Below are 18,730 nucleotides of genomic sequence, written 5' to 3' on the forward strand. Positions count from 1 at the left end.
CAGCCCAAGAATCATCCTTAACCCTCCTTGGCCAGATGTCTCCACAAGGCATCTCGAGCATGCTTAGCATGAAGATGATCGAAAAGCACCGAGGAATCTACCCTCCTCAATATCATCTCTCCCAATCTACCGAGGAGGAGGCCTATGAGGACATTCCTGATGATGTCCCTCCACAGCACGAGGACCCACCGTCTCAGCCACCACCGCCCTCTCGTCCAATTCATGCGGCGGCTTCATATGCTGACATCTCTAAGCACCTCACTCGATTCGAGTAGCAGTGTTTTCAACGATTTGACAACATTGATGCTACTCTACAGCAGATTTTTCAGCACCTCTACATCTCATCGCCAGTCCCACCTCGTAAACCATCCAGCGATGAAGATGTTTAAAGACATTTATTCATTATTTTATGTTTTTAGTTTTTATTAAAACTACTTTTTATTTTTATTAGACTTTAGAATTTTATTTTTTTTAACCATCAATTTCGGTTATTTCTTTATGAGTAATTATTCTTCCTAATATCCCCTAAAAAGTTCCTTATTTTATCATAGTTATATAGAGCTCCTAAGGTCATCATCGCATAGGAACTAAAAACTCCACCAGGGAAGGTTCTCCACGACTGCCATGTCCCGATCGACAACGACCATAGCTACCACTAGATATAATATTCTTTTGGTGCAGGACTTATGGACTAATGAACCTCTACCACCGCCGGAGTATCCTCCTCCACTCCCGCACCGATTACTCTCCAAAACTCCCGTTCGAGGAATTCATCATACAGGAAGTTTCACTTCTCCCCCTATCTTATGATTACAAATTTATTTTTTTGTCTATCTTTGTACATTGAGGGCAATGTACATCTTAAGTGTGGGGGGTATTTATTTCATTATCAGAAAAATCCCTGAATGATTGTCTTATTCTTTTGAAAAGCTCTCATATCATATTTAGGATAAAATTTGATTGATTTATGATTTTGATTGATATATCTTGAATTAAAATATAGGCATTTATGCATTGATTGTTTAAACTTTAAGACATTAGAGAATCAAGCATGATAAGTTGATTTTTAATAATTTAAAATATTAGGTTGTTTCCCAAAAGTTTAAGTATTACTTTGAGTTGGAATTCACAAGTTTTAAACATCAAAAAGCCATAATTTTTGTGAGATTTTTGAGCCTTTTGAGCATCTATTAATTTTTCATGCTCACTTTTATTATTGCTTTGAGTGTGTCAATATGGAACTGTTATTCTAGAACTTACTTGATCATGCATGTCAAGACCACACCATTTGATTTGATATGTCAAAATGATTAAGGCACTTAGGATTAACCCACTCATGCCATGAAAAGCCTACCTCCATAATTAACCCCTAGTAAACCCCCTTGAGCCTAACAAACTATTTCTTGTATTACCCTTAATATTAACCCTTAACCCATTATTGTTGAAATCCCCTAAATTAATTTGATCCCGATTTTTGTCAAGATTTGAATTGAAATAGTTTCTTAACTATGTCTTATTCTATTTTGTAATTTAACTTGTTCTTAAAAAAAAAGTATACATATTAGTAGTAGTAATCTTTTGTTTTTGAGCTTAAGTATTTAATTCCATATTCTGAGAAGAAGCTCTATTGTACGCAAGTGATATTAAATTTTTTTCTAGTCAAGTGATTTTTCAATTCAAACTCGATTCTAACTTTTGCTTTTAGCCTGTCACCACACCCCCTAACCAAGCCTCATTACAGCCCTTTAAAGACCTTTTAATTGATGTATCAACTCAATTTATAGTGGTGGAGATTTGATTTTCATGCAAGCCTATGGTAATAATTTTTCATTATTGACTATTGAGTGCTTCAATTATTGTCCTTAAACACCTCCAGTGATTTGAGTGAATCTTTAGTGAGGATGTGAAACTCTGTGATATTCTGAATCAAAGGTAATTACTTAGATGAGGGGAGACACCTATGTTTGCATGATTAAATACTCAACTTGGAATGTTTGAAACTTTTATGTTCTTTTAGTTGAATTATCAATGTATGACTATTACCTATGGATTATTTTGAGATATTATCAATAGAAATTATAAATTGAGAAGAATTTATTTTGATTATGAGTAGAGAATTTTGCTTGAGGATAAGCAAATTCTTAAGTGTGGGGGTATTACAAAAACTTGATCGCGTGATTTCGTAATAGGTTTTAAATATTTATAATTAATCGTTCTTGAAACTAACTATTAGCGCGATGTAGGCAAGTGTACCTATCGAACAGTAGTATAGTTTTAGCAAGACCAGATTGTCGAATCCAAAGGAACTAAAAGTACTAGTAATAACTGTCTTTTTATTATCTAGCCTAAGAATAAGGTGGTTTTGTTTTACTAAGTAATTAACTAATCTAAGAATTCATAGAGAATGGGAATTGGGGGATTATTTTTGGAAAATGGCTGAATTAAGACAATACCTAAGGAAAAATCCACCTAGACTGTACTTGTTATTTTGGCTTCGAATCTGGCGATTTATTCATTTAACTTGTTCCGTAGAAATCCCTAAGTTATGTTATTATCCCTATTCAAGACTAATAATGTCCAATCCCTAGATTGAATAATTGAGACTTTTCTCTAATTAACACCCTAGGGTTGCATTAACTCGATCTATGGATCCCCTTATTAGGTTTTACCCTAATCCGGCAAAATCTTGTCACCCTATGTCTAGGCACGCAAACAACTCCGCTTAATTATGACAAATGTACTCTTGGACAGGGTCTATTCCTCCTCTGAGTAAGAGCTTATCTTGAATCAGTATCCTGGGATATCAAAACAAGAATTTAAGAACACATAATTAAGAACAAGTTAAATATTTATCATACAATTCAGAAAATAATAACAAGATTCGTCTTAGGTTTCATTCCCCTTAGGTATTTAGGAGATTTAGTTCATAACTAAAAAGGAAAACATCTTAGAAGAATAACGAATACAAAACATAAAGAAAACCCAAAACTCCTAAGGGAAGTTGAGGGGAGATCTTCAGTCTTGATGATGAAACCGGCTTCTGAGATGGATCAATCGGCTTCCTTCGAGTAATTCTTTCCTTTCTCTTCGTGCCTCCCTTTACTTTTCTCCTCTAGGGTGCATTTATAGGCTTTAGAATGCCTAAAAGCCCTTAAAATTGGCCTTTTCCGAATTGGACTCAACTTGGGCTCGGTAGGGACACGCTCGTGTGAGTCATGCTTCGAATATGCCAAATTGACACGGTCGTGTGGTTTGCCCATGTGAGGGTCCAGGCCATGTTGAATTCGTACTTTGGCCCATTTTTCTCTATTTTTGGCCCGTTTCACATTCCTTTTTCTCTCCTATGCTCTCCTAAGTATAAAACATGAAATTAAAGTATTAGGAGCATCGAATTCACCGATTCTAATGGGAAATCATCCATAAAATACGTTAAACATGGGGTAAAAATATGTATAAATTACGGTTTATCATTGCTCCAATAGAAGTTTTGACAGATGTTTGATAGGCATAAAGAGCAAATGGTAACTTTTCATGCCAATCTTTATAGGTCTCGGTCATTTTCCCCACAATCTTCTTGATATTTTTATTAGCTGCCTTAACTGCACCATTCATTTTTGGGCGATATGGTGATGAATTATGGTACTTAATCTTGAACTGACTGTAAACCTCCACTATTACGCTGTTATTCAAATTTAACGCGTTGTCAGATATGATCCTTTCTGGCATGCCATATCAACATATGATCTCCTTCTTCAAGAACTTACTGACCGCCGACTTTGTGACATTAGCGTATGAAGTAGCCTCTACCCACTTAGTGAAGTAATCAATGACCACAAAGATAAAACGATATCCATTCGAAGCCTTCGGTGAAATCGGCCCAATGACGTCCATGCCTCACATTGAGAAAGGCTACGGAGAAGTCATGACATGAAGAGGTGAAGGAGGCACATGGATCTTGTCTCCATAAATTTAACACTTATGGCATTTCTTGGCGTAATTGATGCAATCTCCTTCCATCGTGAACCAGTAATACCCGAATCTCATGATTTACCTGGCCATTGTGAACCCATTGGCATGTGTCCTACAGACACCTTTGTAGACTTCTTCCAGGATTTTTTTAGCTTCAACAGTGTCAACACATCTTAGCAGTACCTGATCTTTCCTCTTTTTATACAGGATTTCCCCGTCTAAGATAGTCACTGGCCAGCCTCCTCAACGTTCTCTTGTCATTTTCAGTTGCCTAATCAGGGTATTCACAATTCTTCACATATCGTAAAATATCATGATACCATGGATAATCATCTCTCTCCTCCTTTTCGATGATATTACAACAATGAGCTAGAGCCTCACAAATACTCATATAGATTGGCTTCATATCCTCTTGTTTATCTACTCTAATCATAGAAGCTAACGTAGGCAAGGCGTCAGCCATCTGATTTTCATCTCGCAGGAAGTAAGGAAAAGTGATATCATCAAACACCTTAATTAAATCCAGAACTAGCTCTTAATAGATGATCAACTTTGGGTCCCTTGTTTCCATTCACCTTTGAGTTGATAAATCACCAGTGCAGAATCCCTATACACCTCAAGCACCCTAATTTTACGCTTTATGGCCACACGGATTGCCATGATACATGCTTCGTACTCTGCCATATTGTTTGTGTAGTCAAAATCCAATTTGCAACTGAATGGATAATGATCTCCACCTGGGGATATCAGGACTTCCCCAATTCCATTACCAACGGCGTTTGGTGCTCCCACAAATTTTAATTTCCAAGGCAGATCTTCAGGAGTGTCTTCTTCGGTAGTTGGCACATACATCAAGTCTTCATTAGGGAAATCAAAGTTCAAAGGCTCATAATCTTCTAAAGCTCCACTGGCTAGAAAATTTTCTATTGCACTCTCTTTTACAGCCTTCTGGTTCACATAAACTATATCGAATTCGGAAAGTAGAATTTGCCATCGAGCCATCCTTCTACTCAAAGCAGTTGACTCCATCATGTACTTTAAAAGATCCAATTTCGAGATTAACTAAGTCGTATGGTACAACATGTACTGCCTCAATCTCCGAGTAGTCCAAACTAAGGTGCAACATAGTTTCTCAATTGGCGAATATCTCATTTCACACTCAGTGAATTTCTTACTGAGGTAGTATATCACCCTTTCTTTCTTTCCTGTCTCATTGTGTTGGCTGAGCACACGTCCTATTGAATTGTCAAATACTGTCAAATATAATATCAATGGCCTACCAGGACTAGGTGGCATTAGCACTGGGGGCTGGACAAATATTACTTAACCTTGTCAAAGGTTTTTTGACACTCATCATCCCACACACCTGGGTTGTGTTTCATGAGAAGACGAAATATGGGATCGCATTTCTCAATTAGTTGTGAGATGAACTGGGCAATATAATTTAGTCTTCCCAAAAAACCTCGAACCTCCTTCTGAGTGAGCGGTGAAGGTAATTTTTGTATTGCCTTGACTTTGTCGGGGTCGACCTCAATTCTCTTTTCACTGACTATGAAACCGAGCAGCTTTCCTGACCTACCCCCGAAAGTACATTTTGTTGGATTGAGCTTTAGCTAAAACTTTCTCAGCTTCAAGAATAATTTCCTCAAAACCTGTACATGCTCATTTTCTGTTCGGGATTTTGCGATCATATCATCGACGTAAACTTCAATTTCCTTGTGCATCATGTCATGAAACAAGGTTACCATGGCTCTCTAATACGTTGCTCTCGCATTCTTCAACCCGAATGGCATCACCTTATAGCAAAAATTCCCCCATTAGGTTATGAATATGGTTTTTTCCCTGTCTTCAAGATGTATCTTTATCTAATTGTATCTAGAGAAGCCATCCATGAAGGAGAACAGCGAGTAACCTACTGTGTTATCCACCAAGGTGTCAGTGTGAGGCAGTGGGAAGTTGTCCTTTGGGCTAGCCTTGTTTAAGTCTCTGTAATCTACACACATCTGCACTTTTCCATCTTTCTTAGGAACGGGGACAACATTGGCTATCCATTCTGAGTAATTAACTACTTGTAAAAACCCAGCATCAAATTGCTTTCTGACCTCTTCCCTTATTTTTACTGCAACATCAGGTCTCATCCTTCGAAGCTTCTGTTGAATAGGCTTGCACTCTTTTTTTATGGGGACGCGATGCACCGCAATATCAGAGCTTAACCCAGGCATGTCCTGATATGACTACACAAAGATATCTTTGAACTCTTACAGTAATTCAATGAGGTCCCGTCTTGTTTCCTTGGCTATGTAAATTCCAATGTTCACCTTCTTCCCCTCCTCCAAGGTCACACTCTCGATTGTCTCTTTATTGGGTAGGATCTGTTTCTCTTCCTACTCTACCGTCCTTAACAAATCTGGAGGTAAGCTACAGTTTCCATCATCTTCAAAATCCTGAGATCCCTCCAAGCACATGTCTCGCTCAAAAAGAAACTCTGGGTTCGTGACAGTGTCACTCATGTCCTTCATATTTAAAGGTCTATTGTAGGCACGAAACAATATCCAAAAAAAATGAATCTAAGTATAGATTTATTTGTATGGCATGATTATAAATGAAATGCAAGAAAAGAAAATTTCCACAAGATAAAGAATAAGACATGAAGATGTATTTATATTGAAATAAACATTTTGAACATGAGCCTATTTCACAAAAGATTCTCATTGCTTCTAGGCTTTAAAACAACAAGTGTGTTTTGAACATTACTCTGTATTAGCTCTAAAACTATAGGAATTTCTTCCATAATCCAGTTGTTCAAAACACTTCCCGGCTCATAAGGGCAAATGTTCGCTAAGTCACTTCTCATCATTTTCTCTTCAGATATGACATTGATACTCAAATTTCCCATCGTGTCTTCAATCGTTCCCTCTCTTTTCATCTTCAATTCAGGATAGATAATTCCACTTGACAAAAATGTATTGGATATATAAGGAAAAGTCAATGATTCCCACTTGACCTCTGCCCCACTCAATTGTACTCATCGTCTCTCCTATCTCCTTTCCATCTCCTTTCTTTTTTGTCTTGCATCTGGCCTATACCCTAAGCTAAAGTGATCTTGTTTATCAGCCAAAATCGGAACCTCAACTCGTCCATAAAGATACTTTCCAAGTCCCCTTCCAAGCAATGCCCCATTTCCCACTGTTAGCTGTAAGCTTATCCTCGTAGCCTCAGATATTTTTGGCATTTGGACCCTGCCCCCTTCAATGATGAAAGTTGTATTTAAGAACTCTAATGACCAAAAGGAACACTCTATCGCCTTAGTATCATTTTCTATATACAGCGTATCACTAGTGACAGACGCAATAATATCCTCCTTCACGTTTATTGTTATCAGCCGGCCCTCAGTCACCAACTTTAACTTTTGATGCAATGATGACGATACTGCCCCGCCGAGTGAATCCAAGGTCTCCCCAACAAGAAATTATAAGAAGGCGTAATGTCCATCATAAGGAAATCTACCTCGTATGTGTTTGGTCTGATCAGAAAATGTACCTCAATCCTTCCCATCACTTTCCTCTCGATGCCATCAAATACCCTCACTATGCTCTGGCATGTCTTCATATGAGAGCTGTCTATTGGCAACCTATTCAATGTGGACAAGGGCATGACATTCAATACTGATCCATTATCAATTAATACCTCTGGTAACGTATACCCTTTACAGCAGTTAGTGATATGCAAAGCCTTGGTGGATCCCCTGCCCCCTGGCGGTATTTCATAATCGTTGAAAGAGATAAAATTATCAGCGCTTATGTTGCTAACAAGACGGTCTAACTTATTCACTTAAATGTTATCAGCGACATAGGTTTCGTTCAACACCTTCATCAACGCGCTACGATGTACCTCCAAATTTTGGAGTAGAGCTAGCACTGATATACGCGCTGGCTGCTTGTGTAGTTGTTCCACTACACTATACGCGCTGGCTGCTTGTGTAGTTGTTCCACTACACTATACGCGCTGTGTTTTAAGAATTTCAAGAATTCCTTAGCCTCTTTCTCCGTTACAGGTTCATTTATTGATAATTTCGGCTTCTCTTTCCCCTATTCGACCACCCAAGATTTCCTCTTTATAGGCTCGGTTGTATTTGGCGTGCTGACCAGACTCCCCTCTCCTGATGACGTCACATTACAGTTATATTTCCAAGGCATCCTTTTGCTATCCTTATAAGGGAAAGCCATGGGTTTCTGAATTACAACTCTTGGTGCAATTCTTGCTCCAACTTCATTGACTCTCGGTGGTGAAATGATCACCACTGGGTAATTGACTTCAGCGACCTTCTTTACGACCACTCCTCTGAGGTGCATACATCTTCCTCCTCAGTAAACTCAAAGAACTCCAGCCCTTTGTTGTCCATTAATTATCCTCCTTATTGTCGAACTCACAGTAGTTCCTCGCCTCTCGAAATTTGTTCCCCAAGTCTTGCGTGATTAACCCTCTTTCCATCATCTTCTTCTAAACCTCCCTCAACGGGGTTTTCACTTCTGTAACATTCAACTTAACTTTCCTTCCCATACTTTTAACTATTGCGTTTACCCCACTATCGGTATGATGGGGTAACGGATTTCCTACACCAGGTGCATTATCGAATTTCACAACACCCATTTTAATGAGCCTATCAACTACCTTTTTGAAAGAGGTGCAGTTCTCTATCGAGTGTCCTGTGATTCCCGCATGATATTCACATTGAGAACTTGCGTCATTCCACTTGGGGTATGGGGGTTACAACGGTTTTAGGTAGAACGGGGATACAACGTGTGCATCAAATAAACTTTTGTACAGCTCTCGATACGTTATTATAATGGGAGTAAACTAGGGTTTCTCCGTGTTCTGTTTTGTATTATGCTCTTGCCTTGTTGAAGCTTTCTGGCCCGTAGCTACCACTTTCGGTTGATTTACCGTGATTGGTTTCGCATAACCCATACTCACATTGCTAACTTCATTTTCTCTCTTCTTCGAGGCTGTGCTTTCCCCAGCCTCTATCTTTCCGTACCTTATCGCATTCTCTATCATTTCACCAGACATCACTATGTCCGCGAAACTCTTAGTTGCACTTCCCATCATGTGATTAATAAAAGGTGCCTTCAAAGTATTAATGAAAAGCATGGTTGTTTCTTTTTCCAACAGTAGGGGTTGGACTTGTGTAGCAACTTCTCTCCACCTCTAAGCATATTGCCTAAAACTTTCAATTGACTCCTTCTCCATGTTCTATAACATGATCTTGTCAGGTGCTATGTCGGTCACATGGTCATATTGCTTCATGAAGGCATGTACTAAGTCTTTCCACGATTTAACTTGAGTACGACTCAGCTAATTGTACCATTTGGCCGCAGCCCCAGCTAAACTATCCTGGAAATAGTGAATCAATAACTGATCATTATTGACATGACCAGTCATCCTCTGACAAAACATGGTGATGTGAGCCTCAAGGAAGCTGGTTCCATTGTATTTTTCAAATTCTGGCATTTTGAACTTAAGAGGGAGTACCGAATCTGGGACCAGGCTGTAACACCCCAAACTCAGCCCGGACGCTATGGCCGAATTTGGTGCGTCACATTGAAGTGTTTTAGCGAAAACCTTGTTTTCATTGAAAACCCTTCTTTAAGATATGAAACCTCAGTTAACTTATGAAAACACTCTTTTCAATTACGAAAGCTTTGTTTAAAACATTTGATTTAAGAAAACTTATCATTTAAGAATTTAGTTGCGGAAACGTAGCAAACATGCTATAATTCAAGAAACCATGTTCAACCTCTCATATTTACATTGCATAAAAATAATAATCCAAATAATAACAAAAAAGAAAAAGAAAAAGGGAGGCCTTATCACAATCCAGTCTAAAATCACTTAATAAATTAGAAACTAAATGTTCTTTTTTTTTAGTAGAACGAACAAGTCCAAGCTGTCTCGCTAGCTGGCCACCCAGAGTCCCTCCAGACATCGAACCTCCTATTGAGCATCACTTGAGAAAAATAAAAGAGGGGGTGAGTTTTTGCAACTCAGTGTGTACAACCCTCGAATAAACATTAAGCATTCATCAACCACCATACATTATACATGTAATGCAATGCAGTGCAATCCCATCCCAATAATCCATCTGCTACACACCAACTCCGTCCCCCGATACACATAATGTGGGGATATAAATATCAACCCACCCAACCAATACACATCGAGGGTAGCCCGGTTGCGAAACTACCTTCATTTACATATTGGGCTTAAAAGCTGTCGGTGGATCCATGATTGTCAGGCAACCATGCGATCCTCATATACTTCCTCCGTTCCATAATTTTCAGCCATATGCAACCTAAGCAGAATATCATTTGTATGCAGCAGATATGCATGTCACATCCATTAAACTTACATTAAACATATAGGGGTATTTTCGTCATTTTTGCTCTTAGGGGCATTTTGGTAATTTTCCCTTTATTATGGTTTTCACTTACCTTGGCCCATTAACAAATCCTGTGAGCTAAGATGAATGAATATTATGCACCAGGTAGGATTCCAGAGTAGAAGAGGTGGGTCATTAAGACCGCTTAAGTACCAAGCTCTCCCTAGATCCAATCCTAGACATGCATATACCCGTTGCCACACCTTACCCCTATGACTTGTCTACGGTCTCAACAATTTAATTAAGTTTTATGTAGTCATCATATACTAAGCCCAAAACCCCTATATAATGTATATGGCCCACTAGGCCCAATCTCATTTATATGGCCCGTCCGGCCCAATTCACGTTCATATGCCCATCAGGCCCAATTCATATTCATATTGCCTATTAGGCCCAATCACATTTATATTCATGCTCACATACAAATTTTCTATCACATAGCATCACTTATCAAATTTTGTCTAATATGGGCCCAACAGCCCATCGGGCCCATTTAGCCCATTCTAGCCCATTTGGCCTATTCACAACCCAAGTCCATGGAATCGTCCATTGGCCTCATGAAACCTATCGGTCTCCCCCTTACGAGTGTTCGCGCACTCGCAAGACTACCGTAGCCAAACTTTCGACTTTTCGGCATTTCAGCTTTTGTCGATCTACTTGTGTGTTTAGTGTAAGTACACACCTCGTAAGCAAGCGTGCTATGATTCCCTTAGTCACCAACCTACAAACAATATCACCTTTCCATTAATCATATGCTTAACACATATTTTACCCCAAAAAAATCGAAACCTCACCTTAACCTTACCTTGAACACCAATCCCTAATAGTTTTTCCTTGATCACGTACTCCTTCGATCTGCATTAATCTTACTCGTTAAAACCAAATACTAGGAGACTAGCATCCAACATACTTCACCCCCTTATCTCACTTAAGATCATTCGGCCAACCTTAGTCAATAAGAGAGGAATACTTACCAAACCGCAAAACACCTAATGAGCAATTCGGCATAGAGCTAAAACCCGAGATCCGATACTAATTCCCTACCAAAGTTGAATAGAAAGAGTGAGGGAGGGAAGTAATCGGTATTAACAATACTCGCCGAAAAAGAGACAAGGTACTTACACCAAAAGAGTAATCAGCCCAAGGGAGATTCGGCTTTTCGGCTTTCAAACTAGTATGGTGAATAAGGTTTATTTGGCACAAATTAAAGAAGAAGAGTAAAAGAAGGAATCGGCTAACCCAAAAGTGGAACAAAGAAAATTGTGTAGAGGCAAAGAGGGAAAATCGGCACAAAGAAAGAAAGTAAAACAAAGGGTTTTCGGCTTTTAGGAAAAAGGGTTTCTGGAAACAAGGTGAAGAGAATGCGGTATTAGCCTGGCCACCCCCCATTTGACACCTATTTATAGCCCCTATAACCGAATTGCCTGACCCTCAATTCCCCATTTGGCTCCATCACTTCCCTCTTCTCATCTCCTCGATTTTCTCTATAATAACTCCCCAATCTATTTCCTAAATTTTCTCTTCTAAACACTCCCCTTGAAGTCCATCTTCACGCCACTTCCAACATTCTAGAAGGTCAAAATTAAACTCCTAAAAAAAATACTAAGCTAGGATTCGAACCTTGGATCTCCTTGCTATCTATTAACCCCTATTTCATCTAGGCCCAAAATTCGAGACATTACACAGGCTCAACTCCTTAGCATCAATTCCGCAATAATAATCAGCGCTTTCCAACGCCTTGACATTCTCCTCCAACCATTTATATCGGTCTTTCAGTTGCTTTGGAAGTTCTGCTCTTTCCTTTTCTGCCTCTGCCACCTCATCGAAGTTAGGGATTGCAGGATTTGCCCGATTGTCTTCGGGGTTAGAACACGAGCCTGTCGAGAAATTTATCGGTGCCGAAGTACCAGTCTGATGTTGGGGTTTGATACTGATAGAGACCCTTTTGCGGTGGAATTGGGGTGTTTATTGGGGTGAAACCCAGAGGGTAAGCAAGGATCTCACTATCATCCTCAGTATTGATCATGGGATTCTTCCCTTTTTTCGGCCTTCCAACTAGTAGCTGAGTCAATTGGCTCATCATATTCTTTTGAGATTCCAGCATTTGATCCTTTATATCTTGTTGGATCTTAGCTAATTGCTCATGCATTTGTGCTTGCATCTGTACCAATAAAATTGTAACACCCCGTACCCGAGACCATTTCCGGAGTCGAACACGAGGTATTTACGGACTTATTTCATTATAAAACACAGTTCATTTAAAATTTCCAGACAAGTTGGCTAACTGCGTCACTGTCACCTTAAAAATCATATCTCAAGTTCCAAAACTTGAAAACCAGTTCTGTAAATTTTTTCTGAAACTAGACCCATAATTCCATCTACAAATGTTTTTCTATAATTTTTGGTCGAGCCAATTAGTACAGTTTACTAGTTAAAGTCTCCCCTATTTCAGGGTTCGACTGCTCTGACCTTCATGCATTACGACTTATATATCTTCCTGTACAGGGCTTTATTACTTATGCCGTTTATTTCTAAAGAAACTAGACTCAAAAAGGAATCTATACATATATGGCATGACTTCTAATTATCTCTGGTTAATTTATAGTGAATTTCCAAAGTCAGATCAGGGGATCCAGAAATTGCTCTAGCCCTGTTCCACGAAAACTTAAATATCTCCTAAAATACGACTCATATGATCGTTTCGTTTCTTCCATATGAAAATAGATTCATCAAGGTTCGATTACATAATTTATTTACTATTTAATTCCATTCCTACTATTTTTAGTGATTTTTAAAATTTACATCACTGCTGCTGTCAGCTTCTGCCTTTAAGATAGACTTTACCTATTTCGTAGTTTCCATGATTCAACTAGCCCTTTAGCATATATAGCACAAAATATGATTATGATTAACCATTTCAAATGGCCAATCATTGCCAAGCATATCCACACCTCTCATTAACCATATACATACAAAGTGATTATAACACTATGCTCAAAATATATAAGCCATTTTCGCATGGCTATCCAAATATATACAACACCAAGGTACTTGACTAACAACAAAAGGGTAGTCCTATACATGCCATTTTCAGAGTTCAACCAAAAGTGTACCAAAAGGGCTTTGATAGTGTGGACGACTTCGACTTCGACAATCCCGAGTCCGATAGCTGACGAACCAAAATCTATAAAACAGAGAATCAAAGAAACGGAGTAAGCATTTAATGCTTAGTAAGTTTTGAGCAATGAAATTAGGCACAATTGAAGTATAGCGTTCATATGACTAAACGGATAATTTCATATACACACATTCTCAAAATCATACCTACTTCACATTACCAACCCTTATACTCATACAAGAGATCAACTTAACCAAAAGCCGGAAGCTCATTAATCGACTGAGCGAATACTATTTAAAAGGAATCAACTAAGCCAATGCATATACGAAACATACCTCATCATTGGGATTTTACGAGCATATTAATTGAAATTATTACAGCAAGAACGCTCATTCCCAAACCAAGTACCTTCGGGCTTTAACCGGATATAGCCACTCGCTCAAATGCCTTTGGGACTTAGCCCGGATATAGTAGTTCGCACAAATGCCTTCGGGACTTAGCCCGGATATAGTACTTCGCACAAATGCCTTCGGAACTTAGCCCGGATATAGTAACTCGCACAAATGCCTTCGGGACTTAGCCCGGAATTAGTCACTAGCACAAATGCCTTCGGGACTTAGCCCGGCTATCATCCGAATATTCATGCACATATCAGTAAATCATGACACATCTTTATTTCATTTTCATAACTAGAATTCAAACACAAGTCAATTTTTAAGCATTCCCATTTTCGGCTCAATAGCCACATACAAACAGCATGATTTGGTTTGCTTTATGACATGATCTCTATGCACATACGGCTACCCATCATACGTATAGACTAATTAACTCAACATATAATTCAAGTAGAATCATTATATCACCGTATATTTGTTATGATTATACGTCATGACTTAATCAAATCGTAAACTAAGTTTTATTACTCGAAAACTTACCTCGGATGTTGTCGAACGATTTCGACGGCTATTCGATCACTTTTTCCTTCCCTTTATCGGATTTAGTTCCCCTTTGCTCTTGAGCTTAATTTAACAAATAAATTGATTTAATCATTTGAACATCAAAAAGAGAAACTCAAGGTACTTAACCCATATATACATTAGACATTAGAGTCACATATATATGAAATCATGATTCAACTCAACATATTAGCCCACACTCTCTTTTAGCCGATTATCTAAGCCAAGATAAAAGCATCAATATGCTTGCCTCTAACCGAATACATGCAACATCAATCTACCTCATGTGGCCGAATATGCATGTCTATGTTGAGGCCGATTCTATACTTAATACATTCTACGAATATGGTTACTTGTATTGACTAAATACCATTTTGTTTCAAGTTCAAAACTCGGCTAATACCATATATACACTAGCAATTAAATATTAACATTTGTACTTCACCTTAATAGCTACCTTAGCAAACCTTAATTTAACATATAATTGTTCATAACACAATTAAAGCATCCTCTCCATTCCATCAATTCAAAACACATACATTAACCTAATATCAATTAACTAAGCACTTTAACAATTTTTTCTTTAACTACACACATTCGGCAATGACAAAGACAATTTAACAAACCTTAAATTCAACTTATAACAACATATACTCAATATTCAAAGCATTTAACATCACTTCATCATGCTTTTACATCATGGCCGAATGCTCCTTTTAACCCATTTACCCTCACAAAGCATGAATTTCATCATCCAACTTACAAGCTTACAATCCCATGAATTTTAACCTCATAATATCTATCCAACTCTCACTCATTAGCTTCTATCATCAATCTCCAACAACACTAAATAAAAATATACTTCGTGGGTCTAAGGTAGAACCAAGAAAGGAACTCATAAATATCAAGATGTAAGCAACTACCATTGTTCATCTAGATTTAGCATGTAACAACAACCATCACCCTTATTAATCTCCATAGCCGAAAACCTTACTCATTCGACAATCAAAATTTCAACATGGGTTACAAAAATAACTTGATATCTCACTCCATATCAACTAAAATTTCAAGAACTAGTATAAACTTTCTTACCTTAATATTGACCTAGGATAACCGAATGCTTCACTCCCTTCTTCCTCTTTTCATTTCGGCCAAAAAGAACCGATTTCTTCTTTTCTTTCTTCCTCAAGTCACGGCAATGGGGGGAGAAACATGGATGAGACAACTTTGTTTTCATCACCCCTCAATTTTCATTACTTTATTACTAACCTTTTATTTTATTCTTTCTCCCATAAAACACTAACACCAAATGTTTATAATAGGCTTTAACTTATAGCATGGCCGGCCACCATCTTGTTCTTTGGTTAATTTGACATACAAGTACAATTATTTTGCAACATGCATAAATAGGCCACTTTACATTTGCCTAGCACATTTCTAAATTTTCCCACATAAGTCCTATTTAATAAAATTCACTTACAATTAACAAAATTCCAATATGAAATTTTTATACATGCATACATACATATAATAAGCATCAACTATGACGGTTAATTATTTTTACGACTCGGTTTAGTGGTTCCGAAACCACTTTTCGACTAGGGTCACTTTAGGGCTGTCACAATCTTCTTTTGCATTTGCTCCAATTTTTCTAGCCTTTGGTTCATAGCTTTGGTTTTTTTCCGTGTGTAGTATTGATGTTCCAGGGTAACTATAATATGATTGCTAATTAATTAGGGTTCTTTTGTGAAATTTAATGCACATGATGCGATGTAATGCAAATGCATGAGATGAATGCAAGACTAAAGAGACGTTGATTCTGATCCAATTTCATTTAGAAAACTTTATTAGAAAACAAAAATATTTACATAAAACAGATCATATATACGACTTGGCCTTAATGCTCAAAGTTTTAACTCTCTTAAGAAGACAAGCCAGCTCACAACCCCTGTCTAACTCTAACTCATACTCCACACTTAACACGTCAGCCTGAATTGCTAAAGTCTGTAAATGATCCGCAACCTCTCGTATCTGAGCTATGGCTTCGCCCATGACATAATCCCTATCCCTAACCTAATCTTGTGATCAACGGAGCTATTCCTTCCACTACTCATTGTTTGACTCGAGGGATTCAATTCGAAGTTTACAATTTTGTAGCGCAGTCTCAAGTTCTTCGACATTTGCTTTCAAATCCTCAATCTTGCCTAGGTTGGCCCTTAACTCAATGTTAGAGTTGTGACCACGATGCTGATGCAGTACCTTTTCTAACTCTGCAACCCGAGCTACTAACATCTCCTTCTCATCTTGGCCCTCAACCAAGCTCCATTTTAAGGCATTTTCAAGAGCTCAAGCATCATGGAACCTCTTCTCCCACTGATCAGCTCTAGCCTTTTCTTCTTGAACTTCTTGGCGCCACTACTCTGACGTCTTTCCCAATCTCACAGTTCTTATCGACATTCGCAGCTTCTTGTAATCACTCTTCAAATTTTCCAATTCTTCTTCGGCCTTTCTCTTTCCCTTTCTTAAATTCTTGGCCTCGAGCTTCTGGACATCAGCGTCTAACCTCAGATGCAACTTTTCCTCCTCTAATTGTTCTATCTTTTTCCCTAACTTCAAAGTTCTCTTTTCGAAGACCTGCTTTATGATTTCTTGCTCGGAGGGAATTATTTGCAGGTATTCCTCCATCCGACGAGCGCCATCTTGTCTCAGTCTGGGGATATTATATTTGATTCTTCTACTTCACCACGCATCATATTCGAGGGTCATCATTAGACCTACAGCAACTTTTTTCATCCGGCGAGTCTAATTCCAAGCATTAGAAATCTCTTTAATCATTTTCTTGTAGTTGTCTCCTCCATATGTAAATTCAAATTGAGCTAGCCCATGCGTTGCCAGTATGAACTTTCTTGATCTGTATTGCCTCAGTACGAGCAAAGGAGCATAGCCAATGGCTCTCCAAATTCCTAGCAGAGAGACCCAGTAAAAACTCCTACATCGAAAAAGAATTTCGTCAGGAACCAACCAAGGAGCTCTCCACTCAATATCCCCCTCTTGGAGATTTTGAAGGAGCGAGATCCAATTTTTTTCTGATATGTCGTCTCTCCTGGGCGTGGCTGCTATCTCCTTTAACAGGGAGTAAGTCTCGAAAAAAACTCGATAAGAAACTTTATCCACCTTCCAGAAATGGTTGTGGAACCAAGCTAACAATAACTGCACACACCTTATAAATCTGCCCCCGCCAGCTCTCATGCATGGATTCAAAGATCTAAATTTCTCATCCAAGATTGCAGGAACAGGTGTGACTCCTTTGTCAAGTCGGTCAACGTGATCCGAGACCGCCTCATCTACATACCCTAATGCCCTAGGGAAAATCATTAAACCATAGATGCTCAAAGTAAAAAAGTCAACTGATCGCGTGATTTCGTGACAGGTTTTAAATATTTATAATTACTCGTTCTTGAACTAACTATTATCACGATGTAGACAAGTGTACCTATCGAACAGTAGTATAGTTTTAGCAAGACCGGATTGTCAAACCCAAAGGAACTAAAAGTATTAGTAATGACTGTCATTTTATTATCTAGCCTAAAAAAAAAGAGGTTTTGTTTTAATTAACTAATTATCTAAACTAAGAATGTACAGAGAAAAGAATTGGGGAATTTTTTTTTGGAAACATCGATTGGCTTAAGACAATACCTAAGGAAAAATCCACCTAGACTTTACTTGTTAATCTGGCTCCGAGATTGAATAACCGAGATTTTTCTCTAATTAACACTCTAGGGTTACATTAACTCGATCCATGGATCCCCTTATTAGGTTTCTCCCTAATCCGGCAAAATCTTGTCACCCTATATCTAGGCGCGTAATCAACTCCGCTTAATTATGAAAAATGTACTCTTAGACAAGGTTTATTCCTCCTCTGAATAAGAGCATGTCTTGAATCAGTATCCTGGGATATCAAAACAAGAATTAAGAACATATAATTAAGAACAAGTTAAATATTTATCATACGATTCAAAAAATAATAACAAGATTCGTCATAGGCTTCATTCCCCTTAGGTATTTAGGGGTTTTAGTTCATAACTAAATAAGAAAACATCTTAGAAGAATAAAGAATACAAAACATAAAGAAAACCCAAAACTCCTAAAGGGAAATTGAGGAGAGATCTTCAGTCTTGATGATGAATCCAGCTTCTGAGATTGATCAATCGGCTTCCTTGTAGTAATTCCTTATTCCCTATTCTCTGT

Source organism: Gossypium hirsutum, chromosome A06, assembly GCF_007990345.1.
Source record: "Gossypium hirsutum isolate 1008001.06 chromosome A06, Gossypium_hirsutum_v2.1, whole genome shotgun sequence".
Lineage (NCBI taxonomy): Eukaryota > Viridiplantae > Streptophyta > Magnoliopsida > Malvales > Malvaceae > Gossypium > Gossypium hirsutum.